This window comes from Hipposideros armiger, unplaced genomic scaffold (genome assembly GCF_001890085.2).
Source record: "Hipposideros armiger isolate ML-2016 unplaced genomic scaffold, ASM189008v1 scaffold_536, whole genome shotgun sequence".
Lineage (NCBI taxonomy): Eukaryota > Metazoa > Chordata > Mammalia > Chiroptera > Hipposideridae > Hipposideros > Hipposideros armiger.
This window is the reverse complement of record NW_017731886.1, coordinates 420,875-439,467: the sequence shown is the minus strand read 5'-3', so window position 1 is coordinate 439,467 and position 18,593 is coordinate 420,875.

Here is an 18,593-nt window from a genome sequence, read left to right as displayed (position 1 = left end):
ACCAGGAATTAGGTACTAATTAATGTCAACACATTACAAATGAAGAAAGAAGGGAAATTGCTTGGACTCATTCCTGAGGAAATCTTTAGCAGTTCGCTTCAGTTAAAGTTAATGTGTACCTCAGGGCAGCACTGAACCAAATCATAAAATGCTGCTCATGTGGATGAGTGACCTGGAGGTGACCCATGTGAGCCTCTTGACCAGTATTTATTTCCATATTGTGTCTATTTTGTTAGGATGCTGCTTATAACATTGGGTGATGTGGTTGGTGACATTAGATAGTCTAGGAATCCAAACTAAGCTTCAGAAGCAATACATTCTACATTCTAGAGTGCTTCCACCAAATTCTAGGAAATAGCATTCAAAATGGCATATTCCAGATTTGAATCCTTGCTACTTGACGGACTTTGAGGAATAGCTTTTTTCAAGAGTGGAGCAAATAGATTGTTACAGAAATCTTAGGAAATCTTCCTCTTTTAAATAGAAGCAGAGTCTAATATCATGTTTTTATGTCTATAAAGTTGGGAATTGGGTGATAAAAATCGAAATAATCATTTTGTGTAACCATGACAATAAATGTGTAGATCATCTTTGATCTAAACTTACAATATGTGAGCTACCAGTCAAGGGTGAGTCTGCAATCAGGAATGGGAGACTCATTCTGCTGTTAGAGCGGCAGTAAACCAAAAAGGGGTTCAATTTTATGTTCATTGTTCTTTAGGCTTCTTTATTATATATTTCTCCCTTAGAGGTGCCTTTAATGTACATTTTACTAGACTTCGCCTGAGTAAGACTGCCTGGGTTTGGATAGTTCCGCACACTGCCTGTTTTGCTCAGACCTTTAGCTTACTAGAGAAGGCTCTATGCTTTTGAACCCCTCTCTCTCTAGTGCTCAGCACAGCACCTGGCAAACAGGATGGGCCAAGATTCCTGAATAAATAGGGCTACGGAGTCACGCAGACATAGCCATAATGTCAAGCCAAGTTTTGACCAGATTGGTAATCTACTGGAGAAACTGTGGGAGTGCATGGACTTTGGTGTTAAAAATATCTAGATTCCAGTCCTGACAACGGTATGGCCATGGGTAATGCTCCCTTTAGGGCTCAATTTCCTTGTCTGTAAATTAGGGTTAATAATGGGTTAGTGGAGAAGAGGGTGGAGATCGATAGTGAAGACTTGTTTGACCACATCAACCCCAAGGATTTTCTGAAAGTTTAAAAAAAAAAATTAAGTCCTAGGAATTTCGGCTCTTAATTAAATACTGCCTTGATTGTTCGCTAACAGTTTTTCCCCCACAAAACCTTAACATGATAACTGGAATGAAGGGATTCAAAAGCATGCATGTTTTTCTGTTTTCCTAATCACTTAGCACAGGTTACATGTCAATCTTACTCAGTGTGCTTTCTACAAACATGATGTCAGGGATGGGTGTGGAAGAACATGCAAATAAAATAGTCACGACAAATGTGGTTTACTAAGAAAAGTCTGTTTGAAACTTCCTGGCTCCATCCATGCTTTAGTATTCCTGAAAATAATGTGTGGAATTTTCATTGTAGTTTGGTAAAGTCCTGGGAGATGAGAAAGTTGGAAAGGAAAGACGAGAGCAAAGGAACAAAGAACGACAGGGCCCGTTCCAGGAAGGTAGCAGCGGACTAGGCCTGGACAGAGGAGGCACTCGGGGGGAGTGATTCATTTCTAACAGCGATAGTGTTGGAGGAAGAGGCTTTTTCAAATAAAGGTAGGAGCACAAGGTGCACTTTGCAACATTTAAAAGCTGGAAGAAATAGATGTTTTGGTTCTTTTAAAATTTAACAGAATGAAACTGCAAACTTATCAAATGTCTTATAGAGCACCCTTACAAATAAAAGATATGTATTAAACTCATTAAAACGGCTTCTTATGTGAGGCAGAGAAAATGGGGCCAAAGAGGAATAAATAAAGTAATATGAGGGGCTTTGTCCAAATCACCGGTGATTGAAAGTTCTGAATTGAATATGATTAATTAACTTGACTCTCTGCACCTGGGGCCCACCAGAAACCAACCACCACCACCGCCACCAAAACAGCAATGAAATTAAAACACACAGCATGAGTGCACAGGGTTTTTATGAGAGCCTTGTACGTTTCATACACTGGGGAATGATGCTTCAGGCTATGGAGTGCCTAGGATTCCCAGGTGCAGGTGTGAGTGTGTGAGTGTGTGTGTGTGTGTGTGTGTGTGTGTGTGTGTGTGTGTGCGCGTGCTTTCCTGTGACTAAACTGTCATGAAGAGAAATGGAGCCTGAGAAAATAGCAGGCTTTTGATTGGCCTGGCTTTGTTGAGTCAGGATATTCGCTGCCTAAACATAGTCATTCTTTTCAATAGAAACTCTCCTTAACTTTTTTTTTTTGGTTTTGTGTGTGGAGTGTGTGTGTGTGTGTGTGTGTGTGTGTGTGTGTGTGTGTGTGCACGTGTGCACACGCACTTGCATAGACCTTTGGAGTTTACAAATAACAACAGCACACCAATTTAAGACCAACTGACTGTGGAGTTGAAATGCTGCTGCAGTGAAAATAACAGCCAACAACAATGTGTACCCCATTAAAATGTAATTCGATAGACATTTGCTATGAGCTTGAAAAATCTGCCTCTTTTACCAGGTTGAATAGATTGGAATCCATCCACAGTTAATAAAAAGGGAAGGATGTGGGAACCTGACTGAAACAGAAGACAAAGAGAAATATTGGGCTGTCGGGAAAGTCATGATGTATTTTTCTGTTTTTCAATGCAAAAATACGTCATGACTTTCCCGACGACCCAATAAAATACTCTTTCAAAAAGAAATGTATAGCGATGCTGATGCAGACACTCAGCCAGAAATATGGATCATTGGTTTAAAAATTAGGAGATTTAGGGTTTATAAATCTGCCTGTCTTAGTTCTCAATACAAAAGATGTGGAACAAATACAGTATGTATCTCCAATGGGATAACGCGATTGTGGTCATAAAAATATCTCCAATATTGGCTTACATTTCCCATGTTCTCTATTCTTGACCATTTAGCTACCTAGCATTTAACTTTATTTTGATAGGTTTAAGAAGCACCACAAATATGCATACAGGTATGCATGTGCTGGCGAGCTCATATACTCAACCTCCTTGCATCACTGTAGGACCAAACATTCCTCCTTATCTGTTCACTTTCTCAGAGATTCAAAAGTTTAAAAAAGAAACACAAAGTCATTATGTGCCAAAGTCTGTGATCCATCCATGCTCACAAGCAAAACAAGGCTGGGCCTGATCTGTGTGCATTTTGGGCACCAGACAGCAGCTGCTTATCATCTGCCTTCACTGGAGTGTTCTCTCATTGATTGCAGTTCTTGTTTTTTTTGTGTGTGTGTGTCTTTCCTCATAAAAGAGGCCCAGAGAATGAGAAGGAGAAAGAAAGGGAAGGAGGCAGAGTGAGGGATGGAGGGAAGGAGAGAGGGAGAGAGGAAGAGAGAGAGATTATCATTAAGACCATAGCCACATCACACCACTAACAGACTAGTGGAAATGGGGGGTGGAGAAAGCACACTCCACTGTCAAAGCCAAAACTTGCCTGCCTGCCTCATTTGTGTGTGTGTGTACAACTACATGCCAACCGAGCATTGGACAGTTTTGCCAAATTACATACTTTTGGCTCAATTCTATTGGCTTAGGTAGCTTGAAGAAGAGATCTTCCTCATATACTGCCTTCAATGTAATGACACAGCAGCAATGAAATGTTTACAAATTCAAGGGGACTTTTTGTGAGTGCCTAAGAATCAAAGTATTAAAGTGGAGAGTAAAATTGTATCAACACGGAAGAAATAAGTGCATTCTTAATCTGTAACTTCAACAGTTATCCCTCATTCAGTATAAGAATAAAAGGCTAGGTCTAGATGTTATTTTCATCATTTTTGTTTATGTTTATAATATAAGACTAGACACAACTGTTTAATTTATTGAAAAAGCTTCTTAGTAAAATTACATGCATGAAGTTTCCATAAAGAGTTCCACTTAAAGGAATATTGTGCTGGGAATATAAATTGGTACAGAATAGACTTTCTGAAAGACAACATAACAATAGCTTTCAAAAACCTTAAAAATTTTCTTGTCCCAGACACAAAAGTCTATTTCTGAAAAGTTATTCTGAAAACCTTAAAGTTGGTGCAATGCAGCCTCATTTTTTTTTTTTAAGCTGAGCCATCCTGCCACCTGTTGGCAGCTCAGTGGCTACTCAGCTCAGGCCGGGACTCGAACTGCTGTTGCTCAGAGCTCAAACTCTTGAGCGAGCTCTTAACCAACTGAGCCACTCGGCTGGCCCTAGCCTCATTTTTAATAGTACATTTTTTAAAGTCCCAAAATCGGAGAGTAGTTAAGCAAAAGATTTTACGTTTATACAGGAAAATACGTAGCCTTAAACAAACATTTTGTATTGGGTTGTCGGAAAAGTCATGATGTATTTTGTTTATGTTTTTCAAATGTCATTTATTTATATGAAGAACAAAGATCAATCAATGACATATTGCCCATTTTCTTCAATAACCTTTTGCCATCTTTCAGTGAGCTTTATAATTCCTCGTTCATAGAAGGACATGTCTTTATTTGAGAAAAATTGAACAAGATGCTGATTTACAGCCTCACCTGAATTGAAAGTTATACCATGCAAGGAGTTTTGAGGAGAGCGAAACAAGTGGAAGTCTGATGGTGCAAGGTCAGGCGAGTATGGTGGGTGTGGCAACACATCCCATCCAAATTCCAATAATTTTTGATGGGTGATCAAACTTGTGTGTGGCCTTGCGTTGTAGCAATGGAACACAACTCCTTTACAATTAACAAACTCTGGACGTTTCTGGATGATGGATTCGTTCAAACTGACCAATTGCTGACAGCACACATTCGAATTGATTGTATGGTTCCTTGGTAGGAGCTCGTAAAACATGATACCTTTAAAATCCCACCACACTGAGAGCATAATCTTCCTCTGATGAATGTCTGCTTTCGATGTCGTTTGAGGCAAATCACCACGTCAGGACCAAGTCCGTTTGCATAACCACATTGTTGTTAACAATCCACTTCTCATCACCAGTTATCAGTTGCTTCAAAACAGGATCATTTTCCTCACGTTTAATGAGCATATTGCAGATGTTTATACCCGCCGTCAAATGAACTTCTTTGCGTTTATGCAGAATCCAAATATTGAGCTTGCTTACGTATCCCAGCTTCTTTAGGTGGTTGTGAATGCTTGAATGATGGATGTTCAATGTTTCTGCAATCTCTTGTGTTGTGTAATGTGGGTTTGACTCGATCAGTGCCTTTATTTTGTTGTCATCAACCTTAGTGGGCCTCCCTGACCGAGGAGCGTCGTTGAGATCAAAATCACCAGCACGGAATTTCGTGAACCATTGTTGGCACTGATGTTCTTGTAGAGCATTGTCACCGTAAACTTTATGCAACTTTTCACAAGCTTGACATGCGTTCTTCCCTTTATGGAAGTAAAACAGTAAAATATGGCAAAAATGCACAGTTTGGTCTTCTATCTTCAACTTGTTGTAAAATCTCCAAAACTCAACCAAATCGCTCAATTTTTTTTTAGAATGAAGCTAGAACTGTCAGCTGTCAAATGACATAGCAGTAACATAGATGCAAATGACTAGTACTTCCAAAAATGAACTAGTGCCATCTGTCGCAAACATGCATCATGACTTTTCCAACAACCCAATAAAAAAATATTTATTGTGGTGGAAAAACGATCATAAAATATTAAGCAAAAAAAGTGGCCTACAAACTATTTGAAGCAGAAGCACCTGTAGGGATAGGGAGGACATTCAGCAAAATGTATTTTTCTTTTTGTGCTTTTTTGTACTTTCCAATTTTTTATTTGAATGCTTTCTTAAGTGACTGACATAATCCCATACTGAAAAGAGACTCATTAATATTCAAAGGCCTTTCTCTCTCTGAGTTTAATGATTTGGTTAAACTCAGGGGTTGTGTCCCACATGACATTATGGGTGCTGGGATCGGTGCATTCAATGGAAAGACTCACAGCTGTCTCAGGCATGCACTATTCGGGGATTGTAAGTGTAAATTGAATTGGAATGTACTATGTACATTCCTAAGGAAGAATAGTTCTCCCCAGGTTTGCCATCTTGTCTGTCACCCATAACCAGATGCCCATACTATATAACACAAATGGTAACAAACTATGAATTCATGAAATCAAAGGCACTATTATATTGTTGTTAAGGGGTGGGGGGAGTCTGAATGTAAATTGCTTTGGCAGTCCTAACTCTATATTTCCTGATTCTGATGCAATTGAAAACTCAACTTTCTCATATTACAATGGTTTATATAATATATTTATAGATACGTGCAGAAATATATGATAAAAGTGTTTTATGGTTGGAGTAAGTAAGCAGCTTGATACCACTTTGTTTGATTTGTACAGAAGAGTGGAAGTTCAAACATAAATTGAAATGACTACTCCTTTGTTTAGCTATCATGGGCTCTTTCTTTATCATGGTCACGTGCAATCCATTGGAAAATGTACAGGCAATAACAAACACAGCACCAGACTCCATTATAATCAGTATTGCTCCAGTGTATAATCCCTATATTGGTGTCTCTAGATTCAAGGTAAAGGTAACAGCATCCTATAGTCCACTTCCTGTTTTATCGCACAGGGATTGCTTAAGACACATTGAAAATAGCATTCAAAGGAACACTCACACACCAAAGTTCTCCATGTACGCCCATTCTGGCTATGAGGATAAAAAATCTCTGAAGACTCTCCACCCCCTATTTTACCCAGCAGCTCTTAAAATCATAGTTTACAAATGGCATATATTCTCTGCATGTTGCCTTATATATGGCAAGGATAAAGAAATCAGATCAACCCATTTAATGACAAAAGTCACCAAATGACTATAAGAGTCTTGGATTGGACCTCAAATTTCTTTATGTAAAATGAAGTGCAAACATGTTTTTAGAATTTCTAATCTGTTGGTACTTAGAAGAATCTTTTTCTGCTGTTCATGAAAACAAAGGCAGAAACCTTTGTGAACATGGCCAGTCATGTCAGAGTGCTCCTAATAAACAGTTAAGAGAGGCAAACAAGAACTCCAGTGAAACAGTGGGAAATATGGAGATTTCAGACTTTTTTTCATAACATCTCTAATTTCACATAATAAAGAGCATGACTTGCTCAAGTTAAATATCCTAGCATTGATTGCCAGCTATCAGAGAAGGCTGCTAATTTAAGGTTTCATCAGATTACCAAACACTTGCAGTGTTTTGCTTGATTGACAATTTTACAGCTGGTGTACTGACATATATTCTGCTTAGCAACTAATGTTGAGCAGAAGAAAATTTTCTGATTATGTCATGACTGTGAAAACAGGTGCAGGGTATCTTGAAAAAATTTTACTCTGAAAATAAGACAAAAGTGATCTTCAAATAAACAGCTTGAATGGCATGTTATTCCACATAATACTAGAAGCAAACAAAACCTTCTATTTCTAAAAGTCCTGTGTATTCCAAAACAAACAAACAAACAAACAAACAAACAAACAAAAAAACAAACTTAGCTTTCAGCTACCAGGGAAAAGTCAATCAACTAATTGAATTAGAATAATTTTTCTTCAAACATTGTTATTTAAATATAAGGGTACTTTTATTATCATTATAGTAATCTATGTTACATTTTGATTCTTCTGTACTAGTGGTTGATAAACTGGTTAATGTCATCTTTTGAAATGTTTACCCAAATATGAACTATAGGAAAAAATTAAGAAAAATTGGAAGGCATTTTTACCTGTTTTTGATTTTTCAGAAACTGTATTTTAGTGAGTAAAATGAATAATGGCCAAATCCTCAAAGTAACAGAAACAGGAGATTCTGGGGTTTTTCATGATGACCTCTAAGATGTATTGGAAGCCTGAGGATGAGTGACAATGTAATTCCCAGTCTTTAGACTGCACAGAAAATGTTAACAGTGGTTCTTGCAACTAAGAGTTCAGTTTATTCTTCTATTCTCAACCCAAGTGAAAATTATCATGGTTCCCTTTACATCTACTTTTTATTACTTTTGATTGATTCTGGTAGCCATGGACTTTAATAAAAAATAGGGTTTTGTTTGTTTTTTCTTTAGTTAAAACTATTTAAATTAAGCCACAATTTAGTGTAGAAATATAAAAACTTATCTTGTTGGTTTGACAATACTGGAAAATATCTTTTCGGCATTTAACCAGACTTAGAGATCATCAAATGACTCTATTCCAAGTTAATCACCAGTGACTAAAAATAAGCTGCTATTTTAGGTTCTTTTTTCCCCCTGATATATTCTACCTAACATTTTTCAGATATTTTCCTCCCCTCGAGTTATTCAGTTTTGACTCAAATACAGTTATCCGCCTGGTAGAGAAGCTCCCAAAGAATGATTCATTCATTTAGTGGCCTCTTTCTAGGCAACCTAACAGGAACAATGGTTGGGTCTCTCTTCTATGCTATTGTTTTGCTCAGTGGGAATAAACTGGCCTCTGCACCTCTCAGCTCAGCCGGCCTCTTTTTAGCTCTTCCAGTTTAGTGCACAAAGAGTGGTGAGCCTGGGGTCCACCTTCTCCCACTCAGAGGGGCACAGCTGAGAAGAAAGGCAGGAAAGATCTGCTCACAGACCACACAAAGTACTCCCCACCAGGCTGCAGCTGTGACAAGCCAGCAATTCTTCCCTCGACACCTAAGGCACATATTTCATAGTCTAAGAATAGATGTGCTCACACTGATCAGGAGCGGGGGAGGCTGACAGAATTACCCTCATATGGCTGGGGCTCAGATGCAGGAAGATGTCAAGGGATCTGGTTTTAATTGAACTGCAAGCTTTTGCCATGTGGTATTCTACACACAGGGCCATTTTGCCTTATATGGTCAATAACATATGTTTTGGCAATGTAAAACAAAACAAAACAAAACAAAACAAAACAAAAACAGTGACTATGAGTTGCAACAAGAACTTATCAGGAACTGTAGAAAAGAATTATAATGAGTGAACACTGTAGAAACATGGTATAACATGGTATTTGTGGTTTTGATTGTTACACAGGTTTAATATGCCAATTAAAAAAATTATTCCACAATTGATCTCTGTTTTGTTCACTTTATGGAGAGGTGATCCTCTTCGAGATAGATGTTTCTTGTGATTAGTTTGTTAACAACTGATAAAACACTCTGGTGTTTTTGATTATTCATTTGGCTTTATGAATACTTCTTTGAGAAAGTCAGAATACTAAAACAAAACTGCCACAATATTTTTATTACCATGATACCACAAAGTAAACAGAGAACTGACGCACCATCCAACTGATGTAGAAAGATCAAAGAGGACCTGTATCATAATTTAACCTTAGGTGAAGGATTGTGTGGAAATAAAAATTAGTCTATCAGAGCAATCCTACAATACAACTTATTTAGTCTATTTCCCCCTTTCGAGGTTTAAAATACAAAGCTTTCGTTGGCAAATTAGTCCAGATGTCAGCTTAGAATAAAAGCCAAGTTCCATTAGGAAATGGTACTTGTTTTTAACCTCTAAGAGGTCTGTACCTTCTCTTGACAAAATGTGAGACCTCCATATTCACAAACTTACTGCTGGCACACGGACTGACCTAAACCTTAGCACTTTTGCTTTTGTCTTTATGCGGCCTCTTAGCAAAATTGTTTCTAAGGAGAGCACGTCACAAGACAAAATTTAAATACATTCTTCATAGGGTGAAAAACTTCTGGCTTTACTATATCCATAAAGACATGGTTACACCTTTGTAGGTGGTGGGTCATGTCTGTGCCCTGACAGGAGCTGGGGCTTGTAGCTGAGGCAGTGTCCTCCCTGGCTCTGTGTTGCCTAAATCTCATCTGGCTTGTGGCCATCCATTTTGCCCAGACATAAAACAGGCTGCATAAAGAGAGAAGGTGATAAATAGGCCATATAATTATCTATCTGCGTATTGTTGACTAATTTGTTCATTAATTAAAAGCTGTATACAGTGAGCATTCTGATCCAAGTCTGGATAAACTGGATATTCAGCTTCTGGGAGGCTGTAAGAACATGTTTCAGATTGTTCTCACACAGATGTTGGATGCTTTTCTGAGATGCTTCACTCTTGGCCCAGCATTACGCAGGGCACCTTCAGAACACCGCATTTCCCCTGGCCCATGCTTGTCAGGCTGCCGGCGCGGAGAGAGAGGGCTAGACCTATAGTTATTTCCCCAAAGGAATGAATGATCAAATCTAAGTGTTCTTTGAGATTTGCCACGGTGTGACCTAGTTATAGTCACCCTTGCCTCCTTGGTCCAAGAAAGAGACGAAGACCCTAAACGTCAGAAGCTGCCGCTGAATAGAGCAAAGAGGATTACCTGGTCAAAAGGCCAGTAAAACCCAGCTACAACCAAACTATCTTCCCATGTGGTTAGTGTCGAGCTGTGGGACAGCACCCACCACACGTGTCCTCCGATGCCACGGAAACCTCAACGCTACCCACGTCCTCACCTCACTCTTAGCTCCCTGGATTTTGTTTCTGGGTTCTGGTCCTGCTCTATTACTTAAATTGAATTCTTAAATTCTACTGGATTCTTGTCTTTGAAATTCGCCCTTGTAATCATGGGTTCTCTGGCATCAATTCCTTCCTGGCCGCTTCATTGTAGACTCTCGCCATTGGATCCTTTTGTGAGCACTTTCTCTTGAAAGTCCCATTCCTCACTGTCTGCTCTCTAATTAATCTAGTGCTAGAAAAACTGGAATCAGAGCCTCCAAAGGGAACTCCCATGCAGGCCAAGTCCTGGTTTGTACCCTTGGCTGGGTCTTGACATCAGGTCTCAAATCACTTTGATCCAACAAAAGGAATCTGAGCAGAGGAGTTGGGCCCCCAGCAACAGGCCATGATGGGGAGCTGATGCATGAGTGTGAGATGTGTGAGTGAGAGGGCGAAGGAGTGTGTGAGTGAAGGACTATGAGTGTGTGAAACTGTGAAAACACACGTGTGAGTGTGTGTGTGTGTGCAAGTGGGAAACGAATACGACAGGAACACATTTGCTGGGAGCAAAGTCTGAGAGAAGAGGAATGCCGGATGACCTTTGGGCTGAAAGACAAGTGACCCAGGTTCTCTTTCTGCGTCTGCTGCCACCTTGCTGGGGGACCTAGAGCGAGCCACTTTCTGTCTCTTGGATCAGTTTTTATATTTGAAAAATGAGTCTATGAAAAGGACTACAAATGCCCTGTACTTTAAAAAGTACAGTCCTACAAAGTCCGCATCATCGTTCTTTTCAGTCTGCCTAACTGTATATTAGAAGTTGAACATAGAGCCGGAAAGAGGAGGCCATGGTTATGAAACTCAAAGGTGGGCTCAAGCCCGATTGTCACATACTTTTAGGGTTATGGTTAAAACAGTAGAGAAATGAAGGTTGAGAGGTTGCTGGCCCCACCCTGGATGAGAGGAGGACACCTATGGGAGTGATGTCAAGAGGAACAGAAGCACCCTGATGTTCTCTTGGCTGGGACATCCTCTTAAATTCTTCTGAGACCCAGACATGGAAATAAACCCATATTCTTCTCCTATTGATTTAATCAAGTGCATCAACTCTTTAATACAAAGAATTGGGTGATCAGGAGATCATTGCATGCCATCTAAATTTGAGAGTAAATGGAATGTGCCCCTGAGTGGCCCTCATTAATTAAAACCAAGAAAACAAGCTCAGTGCACCTTGCTTTCCCCATTGACTGTATTGATGGCTTTCTTATACTTCACACAGAAGGGCTCAAGAAGCAACAGATATTAGGTACTCCTCTCTTTTCTGGATGCTAAAAATAAATCACAATTTAACTGCAAGGCTACTTAAAGACTCAAGCCAGAGACAAATGTAAACGTCATCTGTTTTAATAAGAAATCATTAATAAGTTCATATGTCTCCTTTCTAAGTCAGACTGGATGAAGGGGTGATCAATTTATAAGCAACATAGATGAAAGAGAGAAACAGACTTGTAAAACATATACTAGAATGTCATAACCCACTGTCCCCATCAATTGAAACTTAGGCCGTTAAAACAAGAAAGGACTCTAGAGATGAACCAGAGTAAAGAAGGTGAAGCTCTAGGAGACGGAAGCCCAGAGAGGTTACATGGCTGCCATAGGTTCCAGCAGCTTTGGGCTGAGTGTCATTTCCCGTCTCCCAGGCTGATGCCTGTGCCACTATTGCCTGCTATGTGCTGCCTCATTATGCTTTAGAAAAGTCAAATGTTTTCCCAGAGTTGAGTTTCTAAGTAGAAATACTGTGGCACTTGCAATGTTCCTTTCTGAAGTTCCTTCCTGGGGCTTTCCTAGCAGGATTTCCCACCTGCCCTCCCCTCCTGACCAAAGGCTTCCATGTTGACACAGGCCCTGGCCCTGCCTCAGACTGCCTCTTCCTCAGGCCTTTGCTTTGCTCTCTGCCTTAGTCCCATTGCCCCATTTTCCTTCTCTAGTCACATGGCAGCATCTGTAGGTCCTGAAATCTCCACAGTAGACATTTCAGTAGTCCTGAATTTCAGAGTCATCTATATCATGGTTCTCATGGTGTGGTCCTTGGGACAGCAGCATCACATCACCCGGAAACTTGCTAGAAATGCAAAGTCTCAGGTCTTGGAGCAGTCCCACGATCTCTCCAGGGGTGAGGCCCAGGAATCTGTGTTTTAATGAGACCTCTAGGTGACTCTGACCCCAAGTCTGAGATCCACTAATGTACATTATCTGTTGGTAATATGAGTTCAAGGGCAAGAACTCTGTCTGTGTAGGACTGCTTGTGTTCAGAGCCTGTTTTCTGGCTGTGTATTTTGGATAAATTATTTAACCTCCCTGTGCCTCATGGTCTTCATCTGTGAGATGGAAACAATGATACTTTGAGTCAGTATTTGTTGTGGGGGATAAAATGATATAAGATATGTATGTAATGTACTTAGCACAGAGCAAAACCTAGGAAATGCTAAAGAATATTAGCAGTGGTTCTTTCTAAGTTAGTTCTGCTTACAACACATGAAATGGGAGTCCGTTTCCATATCACACCCTTACGAAACTTGTAAACAAATATTAATCAGTAATGAAACCATGTTACTTAACAATTTAAACTACATTCTGCATCAGGTCCTGATAGTATCAATTTCTATAAAATTACTTTCATATTTGCATTTAAAATAGTTACATGCATATTTAATTTGTACCTTTCAACAGATAATAAAAATGATGACATAACACTAAATCAAAAGAATCAGTTTAGAGAAAGCCATTTTATTGCCACATAGAAGTAAACCCAGAAAAAGGTTTGCAAGTTTGTTCCTGTAGCAGCTGATACCCTTAAAGGAACACACACACACATTTGTTGCTAATAATAAAGCACCCTGGTCTTTTTCAGTCTAGGACAACTGTAAACTTGCCTGTGCAGAATACCCGTGAGGCATGAAAGAAAACTCAACAGATGGAACAGGACCCCACAAGCAACTCTTCAAATCTGAATCATGCATTTGTCTTGCATGTAAATATTATTTCATATTAATTGATACTACTAAACATGCACATTCAAAATTGTTGCTACATTTGCAATTTTCATAAAGAAATGAATTCATAGTATTTCACATATAAAATGATCCCGATGTACATATTTAAAAATATATAATTAAAGTTGTGGAATCCCTTTACATATAAGGTTTCCTCAACCAGTGCTAAAGTGTAGTTTACTTCCCTTCCATGCAGATTTCAAACACTTTTACATGTCATATTATACTTTTAATAAAAAAATATCAAAATGCTAGACACATCATTGTTCTCACACCAATGAGGAGTGCCATTAATTAGCAGAGAGCTTTATATGTGATACCCACATTTTAAATTAGCTATTATTTTCCATGATGACCTTATGCTTAATAGATATTGTAATTTTAAATGTATGTGTGTTAAGGCACATTTATTGTGCTCACTAATTTTCAAGTTCGTGTTACTTGGAACGTATGTACAGCGTATGGTCTTGGTGAAATGGTTCAGACCAATAGTAAAAACAAAAAGCCGCCCAGAATGGACCTTTTAAAGGCAGGCCAAAAACTGTATATGCATAGCATGTTTTTGGCAAATCAGTGGTAAAGTCCTGAGCTGTGAATATCTTGGGCATAAGGTTATGCAATTGTGGTTAGGGAAATATGGTGGTTGTTAATATAATTCCTTGCTGACCCAATTTCCATTCATATAAACTATGCTTTGGGGCAGTCATCAGGAGACCACTTTGACTTTGATTTAAATGGAATTCCCTTGCCTTTTATGACATTTCAAATTTTCACTGAAAGATAGCAGAATTCTATAAAACAAATGGCTTGAACATGTAGAAAAATATGTACGTAAAGTTTTACAGTGTACCAGCAAAGGCTCATAGGCAGAACTCAAGTACAAGGAATTCTAGGACAAGAAAATAAACATAATGGAGTAGAAGCAATAGAAAAAGAAGTCTAAAAATTAGATGTGAATGGGAGTTGCTCCATTTGGAAGACACAGTTGCAAGCACAATCCTCTGAGCTCTTTCTCAGGCATCCTAATTTTGACCCTGAAACCATGCTGTTTGGTGCCAGGGAGGAGATCTGGAAATAAGAAATCCTCGCTCTGGTCCCAAGACACTAGGATGCCCACAGTCCTCTTTGGGGTTAATTAATGTTAATTTTTAGTAATAATCATCTTGGAATAAGGAATCTGGTACTTGAATTCCCATTGTAAAATCAATCCTTTCAAAAAAAGCTAACAGAACCACTGTTAAGATTGGAACACTGAGAGGATAATGGAATCAAAAGAGCTAAAAGAGCTCTGTGGTACAGGAATAGATTTATAAAAACAAATAGTGCCAGACAGTCTTGATAGGGTTTTCAATAGAATTAAAAACTCAGTGAACACAATGAATGTACCTTAGCACACATATATTTATATTTTTATAATGCATTTGATACAGTATCTCAATAAATCTTATTTGCCAACCTAATTAGCATTGGCTTTGCTGTGTGCTCTGTCACAGGGACCAAGAACTGGCTGGAGGACAAGTCCTAATGACTCAAGGCAATGTGTTGACTATAGGATCAGCATGAGGTCTGGTTTTGTTTAATGTCTTTTTTAACGATCTGGAAGAAAGAGTAAATAATTCTTGAATGAAATAATATTTTAATGACAGGCACACAGGCAAGCTGGAGAACTCAATGATGTAGCCATGTGTATGCCCCAGGTGAAGACTGTGCTACTGATGTGAAGGAGGCAAGTCGCTTGATCTTTTTGGGTCTGTTTCCCCATGTGGCAAATGGAGATAATGGCACCCTTGTGCAAAAGCAAAGATAAGATTTTATGATTTCAAATACGGAGTATGATAATATTCCTTCTGATAATATTTGGTGCTTATCTACTGCTTACAGTACTTATTAGGAGTTACTTTAATATGGCCGACCATAGGGTAGGGCCCGCGTAAGAGAGAAACAGAACATTGTTAAAGGACAACATGTTTGGAGGACAAATGGCTAAAACGCCCTGAAAAAAACACCTATTTGTAAATAGGTGGAGGGCGCTTACAGAGAATAGGAAGCTGAAGGACAGCAACAGAATCTTTTTGTGAGAAAACTAGATGGGAGGGTAAAGGATAATGTGGAAAAGGTACAGCTGTCTTCCTGTGTTTGGGGTGGGTAGGGGGATGAGAGAGGGACTTCAGGGAGACCTCCCATGCCGTCCATCTTTCTTTTATTTCTAGTCTACAGAGAATGTGTTTACACCCAAGTACTTATTAATTGCTATTTAAATGGAAAGATAGAGGCCAATAGGCAATTTCAGGTAAAACCTTAGAAGTGATTATCTTGGGAGAGTCACCTCTCTAGTCTGATGTAGTTGCAGTGCTAGAAACACATGCTTTACACAGGAGCATTAGCTGGAGGGGGTGGGGTGGGAGATGGTGCTCATGCACACAGATGCAGCGAAAAATGATTTACCAATTTCTGTTTTTTCCACTGAAATATGATTGTCAAACAGATAAGAGTTCTTGTGATAGCTGAAGTGTCTTTATTCTTTTTACCAGGAAAGAATTAATGTTAGAAGATTACTGGTTCTTGCTCTGTAACACGGGGTTGCTCAGATTAGCCTGATCATAAGTATTTTCCAGGAAAGTGTCTTAAAAATATAGATTTCTGTGTCTCAGCCAAGACCCCCAAAAAATCAGAATTTCCAAAGAAGCCAAAGTAATTGTTAAGATCAGGTGAGTGTGAGAAACCCAAGGTTGAGTAAAAGGAACTGGATTTTTCTGAAGAGTTGTCTATTCAATCTGTGATAGTCTGATGTAACCATATCTACTAAACTGTGTTCCTCCCAAGCTGACCCAGAATGTTTATGTCGAATTATTAGGGTTTTCTTTTTTTTTCCCTGCATGGAACCAAAGATTGCATAGAAAATAGACTAGACCATTGCCTTTTCAGTTTTTCTTACAAATCAACAAAGGCCATGTTAATCCCCTAGAATCTCATTTTACAATTTCTAAGACTACAGCTTATTTTTCATGAGTTATCTACTCTTAATTCATTTATAATTTATATACTGCCTGTTTCCGAAAAAAAAAAAAAAGTTTAAGGATCACATTCCAAGCTGTCTTGTTAGTGAAGGTTGATGGAAAAAACTATTTAGAGACCCTGATGTGATTTAAGAGACTTATTGTCTCTTCACCAACATTCTTATAGGATTGAGGCTAAAACTCACCCCTGCCTCCCTAGAAACATTAGAGGGGGATGAAGAAGGCATTCCCAACTCACACATTAAGGCCCTCTTTACATATGAATCCTTTTCTAGTGGTATCTGGTCTGGTGTAAACCCAGGCCCCTCTCTGATATACTACTCTTGGGTCTCTATCTATGCCATTTATAGAAATAGAGACTACAAGGTTAATTTGATGTTTAGAAAACATAAGACACAACTTTAAAAAAATGAAAGTGGGAGGGTAGGTTGAAGGAGAAGGTTGCAGAAAAATATTCAGAAAAAAAAAATCTCACCAAGGAAGAAAAATTTTATGCTATGGAATAACATGAAAAAGAACTAAGATTAACAAAAAAAAAAAAAGAGCCTTAGAGACCACTATTAAATAGGTTATAAAATGGTGAAAACATTCTTTGAAAAAGTAAATCTACCAGAAGTGATTATTTGTGGTCAGATTTTACTTTGACTAAATATCATCATGGTGGTTTTAAAAGATTTTTTTGGTGTGCATTTTGTGTCTGAGGTAAATTTTGCTGTTTCAATCCATTTTCTCTTAGCATGTGTAACATTTTGCTCTCTCCCTTTCTGATAGGCTGTGGCCTGCACATATTGACTACTTTGTTATTTTCCTTTTTAAATTTGAAACAGCAAAAAAATTCCATCAAAGAGAATTCAGCTCATGTTGGCATATTGGTACTGGGTAAATTCTGTCCCAAAGAGATTGGCAGAAACATGGTATTGAGGCTCAACTGAATTCGGGTTACATGTATTTGGGGCCACTAAACTGATGTCTTTCTGTAGATCCCTCTCTACCTCCTCTTTCCTCCATGAATCATACCACAGGAATTTTGCATTCACACACCCTTACGCCTCAGGGGAGCCTCAGGTAAGAGAAAGAACCTCTTTCTGACCAGGCTCTACCTCTTTGCCAGGGATGCTATCACCTCGGTGCTCTCCCTGTGTCTGGAAGGCACTATGAAAGTAGATTTAATTTTCTTATAAATTGTTGTTTCTACTTCTTTAAGAGTCTAGCCACTTTTTAACAAAACATTTAAAATAGAAATCATCCTGAATATTCTCACCTTTTGATTTTAGCCCTTCCACCTACTAGCAGTGTGAATGGCTGGTATCTTCCAATTCCTAATTTGCTCATCTCTGAAATGAGGACAGCATTACTCAGAGTTTGTTGTGAAAGGAGGAGCTAATGCGCCTAATGCGACCAGCATAGTGCCAGGCACATGGTTGGTGCTTAATAAATGGCAGCTATTATTATCATTATGATAGAAATATTCTTTTTTCATTGCCTAATTGTTTTTTTTTAGCTTTTTCCATGGCCCTAGATTTTATTCTATATTTTGCTCAAGTTTGTAAAAACGTTTTATTTTTTTATATTGGTGATTCTACTTTTTTGTGACTTTTTTAAAAAAGCAAACATATTTAAGCACTTTTTGTGTTTAAATTCTTATGGTTATTTAATTAGGTTTTAAAATATTTTATTAATTCCCTTAAAATTTTTATTCCCCATTTATTATTCTACTTTTATTTTTATTTCCTTTCATTTCCTCTTCTAGTTATGGATACATGTATGTGTGCATGAATTTATTTATTATATGACTTGGTTTTTATACTAGAGGCTCACATGAAAGCAAGGCAGTAGGAGGGGTAATCGCTTGCTCTTATCATAAAAGATTGGCGGCAGCCTTTTTTCCAGCTGCTCCTCCAACTATGTTTAACAGAGCTCTTAGCATGTGTAAGGAAGGAAGCAAAATCCTGAGAGGCTTAGGACAGCCCTGAGTCAAAGCTCCCTAGGATTAAGATTTGTGTAA